Raw genomic sequence first — 10,398 nt, 5'->3', positions numbered from 1 at the left:
TATGACTGCAGCTGGCATTCCCTCTAGAACGAGTCTTTCCTCCCACTCCAGCATGTTTACAGCTCTTCCAAGTTGTGGTCGAAGGACAGCTGCCCTGGCTTTAGAATGATTTCTTTGAAGCCAGTGTTTCTCAGACTTTTCCATCAAAAGTGCCACCTTATGGGAAGAGCCCTGCAAAGTTGGCTCCAGGCATGAAATTTCTTGGAATATTTCAATGCTTTATTTGAAAACTAGGTGAATTTTGCATTTTATATTCATATCTGTTTGAATATCAAATCATGTTTGAAATGATCATTGGGTAAAAAAATGTAATCATTTTATTTTTAAAAACCAAATCTTTGAATGAAATGGATTTCTTTGAATACCACTTTATTAAAATTAACAAGTGCACAGAACATGTTCTGTATACTCTGAAACTTTGCATGCCTCCATGTTCCTCTGGGAAGAGTTGAGTTGAGGCTACAGGAAGAACAACTCGAGGTAGCTCTTGGTTCTGATGGTTCACAGATCTGGGAGAATTTGTGCTGCCAGGACTTGGCCATGCTTTTCACTAACTGTACCAGAACAACTCCCAGATAGAGAAGTCTTGTTTCCTAGTAGTTGAGAGCTGTGAAATGGCGAGACATGAAAGAAGCATTGGGCTAGGTTAACTCTCATCAATGTCTTTGTTTATGAGTCTAGATGGGGCTGGCAGATGCCTCACATCAGCATTATTTAGACATTAAGCGATTCTAATTGGAGACTAACATGTGTCCTCATCACAGTTGACCTTATTTATGGAGTGGCTGACATCTGAATGTCAAATTTGCATCAGTGACTTCTCTCTTCTAATAACCACTTTAATATGTAAATAACAAATTTGCAGCAGGGAAAAATATACATGATATTCTGATGATTGCTCGGAATGCTTCCTTCTGTACATGAAGATGGGAGGGCGAGTGGATTCCTCCTTTTAATTAGGAGACATTGGCTAAAAGATAGAGCCAGAAAAAAAGGACACACTTTACCTTAGATCAGCAGACATGTAGAGTTCCTAGTTTGTTAATACACTTGGCTGAGGACAGGGGGAGACCCTACTTAAAGATAAGGGAACTAAGCTCTGGCCTCAGAAAACTTGAAGCTGTTATAAGATAGAATAAGAAAGTATACAAATCAGTATACATCACAGAACTACATGATCCAGTCATGAGGGAGAGGTACAAGTAACACTATTTTGTGGTTGTCTCATTGGAAGGACCCCTGGAAAGGTGGTGCATTAAATAGGAATGTGATTGTCTCTAAAGCCCAGCAAGCCCTATGACTGTGACTTCAATGCAAACCTCTGAGTTGTCTCCTTCTATGAGAAGTCTTGGATATGTAGTCCAGGCAGGCACAGTGACTCTCTAGGGCCCCAGAAACCCAGGCTCTTTCTAGCATTTCCCCTTTGCCACACTTAGTGTGAAGGGCTTGGTGCTATGTTTGTTGCCTCGTGGTTGCAAGAGGGCTGCTTCATCTCTAGACCTCAAGTCCACATTCCAGATTGGAAATGGGAAGGGCGAAGGAACAAAAAGGCCTCTCTTCAATAACTTTATTATTATTATTTTATTTTATTTTAAATTCTGGAAGGGAAGCCCTTCTTGGCAGACTTCTGACTTTATCTTATTAGCCAGAACTGTGTCACAGGCCAGCCCTATTTGGAAGTACCCAGGGAGGAGAGGATTGTGAGTGGGGTTTGGGTAAACAGTGGTGTCTGCCTGCCAGAGGTACACTGGAGGAGGCAGGAGGCAGTTAAGCTACAGTATGGGTGAAGATTTCATCAGGTATGTGTGCGTGTATGTCTTCGTCAGTTTAGGCTGCTGTAACAAATTAGTATAGAATGGGTGATTTAAACAATATAAACAGTTCTGGAGGTTGGGAAGTCCACGATCGTGGAGATAGCATGCCTGGGTTCTGGTGAGGGCCTACTTCCTGGTTTGCAGTTGACATCTTCTGTGTCCTCATGTGACGGAGAGAGAGAGAGAGAGAGAGAGAGAGAGAGAGAGAGAGAGCTCTCTTGCATCTCTTTAAGTGCAGTACAATAGTCTCCTCTTATCTGCCGTTATGCTTTCTGCTGTTTCAGTTATGGGTGGTCAAATGAGGTCTGAAAACATTACATGGAAGATTCCAGAACAGAAAAAAACAATTTGTAAGTTTTAAATTGCATGCCATTCTGAGTAGCATGATGAAATCTTGTGCCATCCGGCTCTGACATGAATCATCTCTTTATTTTATAAAGTATCCACACTTTATAGAATACCCACCCTTAGACACTTAGTAGCCATCTGGGTTATTAGATCAAAAACACATAGTGTATACAGGGTTTGGTACTATTTGCAGCTTTGGCCATCCGCTGAGGGTCTATTCCCTATGGATGAGGGGGGACTACTATAATCCCATCAGGGACACTCCACCCTCGTGACCTTGTCACCTCCCAAAGACCCCACCTGCTGTACCATCACACTGGGGATTAGGGTTTCAATGTATGACATTTTTGGAGACTCAAACACACAGTCCGTAACTGTGGGAGCGGGGGCGCTTAGCATGAGGGAAGATAGAACAGTGTGAGGCATGGTTAATAGGGAAGTGGAGAGCATTGGGAATGGAGTTTGAGGGTGGAGCCAGGAGCAGGTGACTCTGCAATGTGCTTTGGGGGAAGAAAATGAAGCCGAGGCAAGACACAGCAGGACTGCACGATGCTGTCTGTTGGTGGAGGCAGAGGATGTGTGTGTAGAAGGGCTGTGGAGCTGGGTCTAAGGGCCCTGCGGACTCAGATCTGACCCCACTACAGGCAGTTCTGATGTTCTTGAACCTTCCTTTTGGGGAGAACAGTTGCTATTACTTGGCCTGTATGCATGGTAGCTGAGTTCCCACGGAATTGCCACACTGAGTAGGGGCTAAAGATGCTTCCAATTTCCATCTTAAACATCTGCATTCCTAGGGAAAGGGGAAAGAGGTAAACAAAACTATTAAGATAATACCTCGGCCGGGCACGGTGGCTCACGCCTGTAATCCCAGCACTTTAGGAGGCTGAGGCAGGCGGATCACAAGATCAGGAGTTCGAGACCAGCCTGGCCAATGTGGTAAAACCCTGTCTCTACTAAAAATACAAAAATTAGCTAGGCATGTTGGCGCGTGCCTGTAGTCCCAGCTACTCGGGAAGCTGAGGCAGGAGAATTGCTTGAACTCGGGAGGCGGAGGTTGTGATGAGCCGAGATCATACCACTGCACGCCAGCCTGGGTGACAGAGCAAGATTCCATCTCAAAAAAAAAAAAAAAAAAACCCCAAAACTCATATAGATCATGTAGCTAATTAGGGCAAGCTGGCTGCTATTGTATTCACTTGTTTGTTGAGCAATAGTTCTTGAGTGCCTACTGTATGCATGGCACTGGGCTTGGTGCTAAATAACTACAAATCTTTGCCTGCCAAGAGCTGTCAATGTGATAAAGAAGAAAAGACAGAATTAGTAACCATGCCAGGCAGCACAGGGTGACACTCCCAAATGAGTGGTTCAGATAGAATGTGAATTCACGGGAGCTGCGGGTCGCTGTGTCACAGAGAAGGTGGCACTTAATTTGTAGGCGTTGAAAAGGTGGTAGATTTTGAATGAAAAGTGGGGAGAATGGCAGGTCATTGTAGGTCAGGGAAGAGGCTGAGGAAGGAGGTGATATGGCACAGGGCATCACCCACACAGGAGAGGGAGAGAGACTGGTCTAGGGAATGCCAGGGTGGGATGGGGACTACTGAGTCAGGTCATGATGGTGCATCTATCAGGAAAGGGCAGGGGGAGAGAAGTGGGTGGCCCTAGGATTGATCCTGGCTCCACTCACCACTAATCACTTGTGTGTGATTGAGAAAATATTTCAACTTCCTAGAATCTCAGAAGCATCTTTAAAATGGGAGCAATAATACTGACCTAGAGGGTAGAGGTATGGTGCATTGCAGTAGTATCTTAAAATAAAAGCGTGTGTTCTGGGGTCAAAGAGACCTGGGTTTAATCCTGATTATTATATGACCTTGGATATGTTATAATTTTACCTATAAATCTGTCAGGGTTCTTAATGTTTTTGAGATGCGCAGAAACTTATGCTGGAGGTTAAACCTCACAGGAGTTGGGTAAAGGATATTCATTAGTGTCTGACTTTTTCAGGAGGGCCACCGAGCCAGGTTTGGAAGGCATGTAGGCTACCCAGCAGCAGGACTGCCTCAGGGGAGGAGATGCCCCTGCCACTGCTGCTGGGCCAGACACTGCCGCATGCCCTGCTTGTACAGGGTACTGTCACCTGCATCCCTGCCACTGGATGTGGATGTCCCTGAGGTCACCCTTTCTTTGGTGGCTTTCCAGGGGAGCTTTAGGTCACCAGATTCCCAAAGCAGATCTTCTGGGTGCATCTGTTTGGCAGAGATTGGGTCACATGCCTGTGCACTAGCTGCAAAGGAGGCTGGGAAATCGAGCTCCACTGTTCTACCTTCGAAGGTGGGAGAGGCTCTGAATGAAAGAAAGGTATTCAAAGGTTTCAGGAGCCAAATGCATGACTAGTATTCCTACAATGTAGCTCATGAGCTTCTGAGGACTAAATGATATCATGTGTGTCAAGCACTTAGCATGGTGCCTGGCACAATAAGCAAGCAGTAAATGCTAACTATTATTAACTGTTAATGGCAAATGTGGAAATGCCTAGGAAGAAGCGAGTGGTAAGTGTGCTGACAGCTGACAAAGCAGTCTCCCAGGGAGAAGAATTCAGCATGGCCCACAACCTCACCCTTGGTATCAGAGGCTCTGAAAACTGACTCAGCTGCATGTGGAGCCTGAATTTGTCTCAGGAGCCAACTGCCCCATTCCTGTTGAGTAACTCTAATTTATTAAATAACAGAAACCACCGTGTCCATGTATCCCCTGATGGGCCTGTCTATCACATAGTCCTGTCCCTGTGGGAGAGACCCATGGGAAACCATATGAATTAGAAGTTCATTTGGTGAGCATGAACTCAGATTGTGGAATTTCAGAATAGGGGTTAGAGGATGAAGAGTTGTTTGACTCATCAGTCCAACGCAGGGAATCAGGGGTATCCTGTGGCTGGGCAGGTCCTGTCCTGGACCAATAAAACCCCTGGACCAGTGGTATGCTAGCAGGTTGGAAAGAGAGGCCCGGATTTGTAGCATTTACCAATTCTCATGGTCAATTTCACCGTGGTCAATTTCAAACTACCAACCTGATGTGATATCAATCATACCAAGAAGGAAGAGTTGGGAAAAGCACTCAATATGCTCTTGTAAGCCTGTACAAGCTGGTTCTACCACATGTCTCCCCTGGACTGAATTGGACTCTGCTGGGGGTGGGCTCTTAAACTTTTACATTTTGTTATTTTTATTTTATTATTATTTTTGAGATGGGGTCTCATCCTGTTGCATAGGCTGGAGTGCAGTGGCACAATCCCGGCTCACCGCAACCTCCGCCCCCTGGGTTCAAGCAATTCTCCTGTCTCAGCCTTCCATGTAGCTGGGACTATAGGCGCATACCACCATGCCTGGCTAATTTTTTGTACTTTTAGTAGAAACGGGGTTTCATTATGTTGGCCAGGCTGGTCTCGAACTCCTGACCTCTTTTTCCCTTTTCTAATTCCAAAAGACCTGAGGTAGAACATTGGAATAAGGAAAGGGATTAAAACAAAACTTAAATGTCAACCGAGCAAACCACTCTTACCATAGCGATTTTTTTGTTTATAGTATTTTTTTCTTTTTTGACTTGCATCATATGAAATTCATGAAATTCAACCATTTTGATTCATAAAAAGGCAATTTTATATATGATTTGACAGAATACATTTCACATTGTATATCAAGTTTTATGGCCTGCTCTGCACATACAGTTATATCATAAACATTTCCCCATGTCATTAAATTTTCTTTGAAGTTGAGGTGTGTAATGGCTATTTTCTAGTAAATTGGTTGTGTGGCCATAATTTTTAAACCATTTATTTCATTATAGGACATTTAAATCCCTTCCTCCCTCCCTTCCTTCCTTCTCTTCCTTCTCTCGCTATTATAAGAAGTGCAGAAATGAAAATTTTTGTAACATTAATTTTTGTGCCTATCTCTGATTATTTCCTTAAGATATAACTGAGAATTACCTTAGAAGACCATCTAAACATTGGAATAACTTTAAAAATCCTGATACATTAATGCCAACATGCTTTCCTATAATTATACGAATTTATCCCCTAACAATATATGAAAGTGAAGGTTTTATTGCAAAGTTGTTACCAATGAATATTGACTTTTATCTCTATCTTTTCCAAGTGCATTAGAAAAAAATGGTAGAGTAAGTTTGTTTCACATTTAAAAATCTCCAGCAATGAATAGAGACAACAAATGAGGGAGATTCTTGTCTGAACCTCTATTATGACCATCTGTCATAATGCTTATTTCAACAAGATGGGACAGAGGCAAAGTTTTAGACTCATGGCCCCAAGCTATTTAGGGCCATCCCTCTATCCATGCCCTCTCTTTTACCTACCACCTTCTATGCCCTTTTCCGCCAACAGTATGACAATGGGTGGCCCTGATAGGTGAGTAAGCCTGTGGCCAGATGGCTGAGCATTTCTGATTTTTTACATGACTGAGCTGAATTACTATCATTTGGTATAGGTGACTCAGCTATGCAATCATAACACATTGTCAGGAGCAGAAAGAACTGGTGTGGGTGGCTTATCAGGCCTCGGGCACGGGGCCCTGTTACGTTGCTCCAGCTTGCTCATTTTCAATTTATTTCCAACTTCAATATACGACTTCCAGCATTGGCAAACCTGGTTTTTAATTTCCACCTGTGTGTTGGGGGTGTGGGAAAGGGAGAGGGAAAAGGCAGGCAGAAAAAGAGGAATGCACGAGTGTCATTATGGGTTGGCAGGCACAGACTGAGAATTTGCTTTGGGGTAGAGGGAGGAATGAGCAATGAGATAAATCCTCCAATTCGGTTCCAATTGTCAAAGCTGAAAACTCAAATACTTGGGAGAATGGTGTTGTCTTTGTTCTACCACTGATGAAGAATGTCAACAGCTGATTGTGCATTTAAGCCAAAAAATGTAAAGTGTGGGATGTTAGGGGAGAAAAGGGTCATCCAAACCAGATTTTCCAAGCACTGAGTTCATGGACCCAGGAAAGGGATTTTTCTTTGTTGACAGTGGCCACCATAGCCTATGTCTCTTCTTGCCCTTCTCCTCTGTGGTTCCTGATAGAGAATGGCGAGTGCTTGTTCCATGTCATGATCTGGGTTGAGACTGGCTTAGAACTTCCTGTGGAAAAATGTGCACAGGATGGCAGAGTTAGTCACACTGGGTGACACTAGTGGCCCTGGCTGGACAGTTATCAAGTATCTCTATGAACTGAGTATGGTAGTCACCTTCTATGGCCTCTGTGAGAATTAAGATACCATGCTTTTTAAAAACATTTTGGGAATAAGGTCTATGGATGTATTTTTTCTGTTTGTTTATTTTGTATCGTGGTGTAATATACATAACATAAAATGTACCATTTTAACCATTTTTAAGTGTGCAGTTCAGTGGCATTAAGTACATTCACATTGTGCAGCCATCACCACCTCCCATCTCTACAACTTTTTCATCATTCCAAATGGAAACTGTTCCTATGAAACAATACATCTCCATTCCCCACTCTCTCCAGCTTTGTCTCCAGGAATTTGACTATTTGAGGTACTTCATATAAGTGGGATCACACAATATGTGGCCTTTTGTGGTTGGCTTACTTTAATCAGCATAATGTCTTTAAGGTTCATCCATATTGTAGCATGTGTCATTCCACCTTCCTTTTATTTAAAAATTTTACTTTAAGTTCTGGGATACATGTGCAGAATGTACAGGTTTGTTACATAGCTATACATGTGCCATGGTGGTTTGCTGCACCTATCAACCCGTCATCTAGGTTTTAAGCCCCACATGCATTAGGTATTGGTCCTAATGCTCTCCCTCCCCTTGCCTCCCACTCCCTGACAGGCCCTGGTGTGTGATGTTCCCCTCCCTGTGTCCATGTGATCTCATTGTTCAGCTCCCACTTACGAGGGAGAACATGCGGTGTTTGGTTTTCTGTTCCTGTGTTAGTCTGCTAAGAGTGATGGTTTCCAGCTTTATCCATGTCCCTGCAAAGTACATGAACTCATTCTTTTTTTATGACTGCATTGTATTCCATGGTGTATATGTGCCACATTTTCTTATCCCATCTATCATTGATGGGCATTTGGGTTGGTTCCAAGTCTTTGCTATTGTAAATAGTGCTGCAATAAACATACGTGTGCATGTATACGTCCTTCCTTTTCAAGGCTGAATGATATTCTATTATATACCACATTTTAGCACATGTATGTAAATACCACCTTCTGTTTATTTATCCATAGATGGATCTTTGGATTGTTTCCTTCTTTTGGTTGTTGTGAATAATGTTGGTATGAACGTGGGTGTGCAAGTGTCTGAGACCCTGCTTTCAATTCTTTTGGGTATATACCCAGAATTGCTGGATGATATGTTAACCCTATGTTTCTAAATGTATAATGTTCTAAAAATGAGACAGTAGGGCAGTGAAACTATTCTGTCTGATACTGCAATGGTAGATACATGCATTGTACATATGTCCCTATCCATTAAGTGTACAGTGCAAGAAGTGTACCCTGAAGTCAATGATGGACACTAGTTCATAATAATGTATAGATATCCATCCAGCACAAATGTACCACACAAAGCAAGACGTTAGTAATAGGAGAAACTAGAGTAGAGGGAGAGAGGGGGTATATGGGACCTCTCTGTTCTTTAGGCTCAACTTTTCTGAAAAAGTTTTGTTTCTAAAAAACAAAGTCTGCTAATATATTTTTTAAAAGAGAGAGTATAAAGAACTTAAACAGAACTACAGTTTGACCCAGCAATCCCATTACTATCTCATTCTGTCAAAAAGACACATGCACTTGTATGTTCATTGCAGCACTGTTCACAATAGTAAAGACGTGGAATCAACCTAGGTGACCAACTATGGTAGATTGGATAAAGAAACTGTGGTGCATATACACCATGAAATATTGTGCAGCAAAAAAGGAATGAAATCACGTCATTTGCAGCAACAAGAATGCAGCTGGAGGCCATTGTCCTAAGTGAATTAACACAGGAACAGAAAACCAAATACTGTACGTTCTCACTAGTAAGTGAGAGCTAAACTGTAGGTACTCATGGACACAAAGATAAGAACAATAGACACTGGGGACTCCAAAAGAGGGGGGCAAGAGCTGAAAAACTACCTATTGGGTCCTATGCTTACTACCTGGGCGATGGGGATCAATCTCTAAATCTCAGTATAACGCAATATGCCATTGTAGCACATCTGCACATGTACCCTCTGAATCTAAAATAAATGTGGAAATTTTTTAAAAAAGAGAACTTCATGGAGGAGTCCACTGAGTAGTTCCCATGTAAACGTCAGGTCCTCTTCCTTCACTCCATCTGTTGTAATTCCATGCCTTGCTGGCCTTTGGATGTCATGGGGAGTGCCATTCTTATTTACTTCACCCTCCTGGAATCCTCCCCTGGCACCCAATTCCCTCTGTACTGTAGCCTCCCCTTATCCATGGGAGATATGTTCCAAGACCCCCAGTGGATGACTGAGACCATGGATGCTCTGTTACCCAGGCTGGAGTGCAATGGTGTGATCTCGGCTCACTGCAGCCTCTGCCTCCCTGGTTCTAGCTATTCTCCTGCCTCAGCCTCCCAAGTAGCTGGGACTGCAGGTGCACGCTGCTATGCCTGGCTAATTTTTTGTATTTTAGTAGAGACAGGGTTTCACCAGGCTGGTCTTGAACTCCTGAGCTCAGGCAATACACTCACCTCGGCTTCCCAAAGTGCGAGGATTACAGGTGTGAGCCACTGGGCCTGGCCCTTTTCTTTCTCTATATATACACCTATGATAGTGTAATTTATAAATTAGGAACAGTAAGAAATTAACATAAATAACTAATAATAAAATATAACAATTATAAAATTTGAAATTTATGGAATGTGAGCTTGCTCTCTCTCAAAATATCTTACTCTATGATACTTAGCTATTTTTGGATTGTGGTTGACTCTGAGTAGCTGAAACTGCAGAAAATGAAACCTCAGATAAGGGGGACTACTGTAGGTCACTCTCAGCATCTGGCCTTTCTCCTTCTTTCCGGAGACTTCTCTGAACTCCTTTGCCCTTGCTTGGGTCACACAGAGGAGGGATGCTGTTCACCAGGGAGAAGGAGTCAGCTCTAGAGAAGCCTGGTGAGGGTCCCAGGTGCATTCAAAGTCAAGTCAGCACCAGCCTCTGTCTCCGGGGCTCCAGACGGCTGCTGGCTCCAGGTGGCT

Source organism: Trachypithecus francoisi, unplaced genomic scaffold, assembly GCF_009764315.1.
Source record: "Trachypithecus francoisi isolate TF-2019V2 unplaced genomic scaffold, Tfra_2.0 Lachesis_group3, whole genome shotgun sequence".
NCBI lineage: Eukaryota > Metazoa > Chordata > Mammalia > Primates > Cercopithecidae > Trachypithecus > Trachypithecus francoisi.
The sequence above is the reverse complement of the archived record's forward strand: the minus strand, read 5'-3'. Positions refer to the sequence as shown.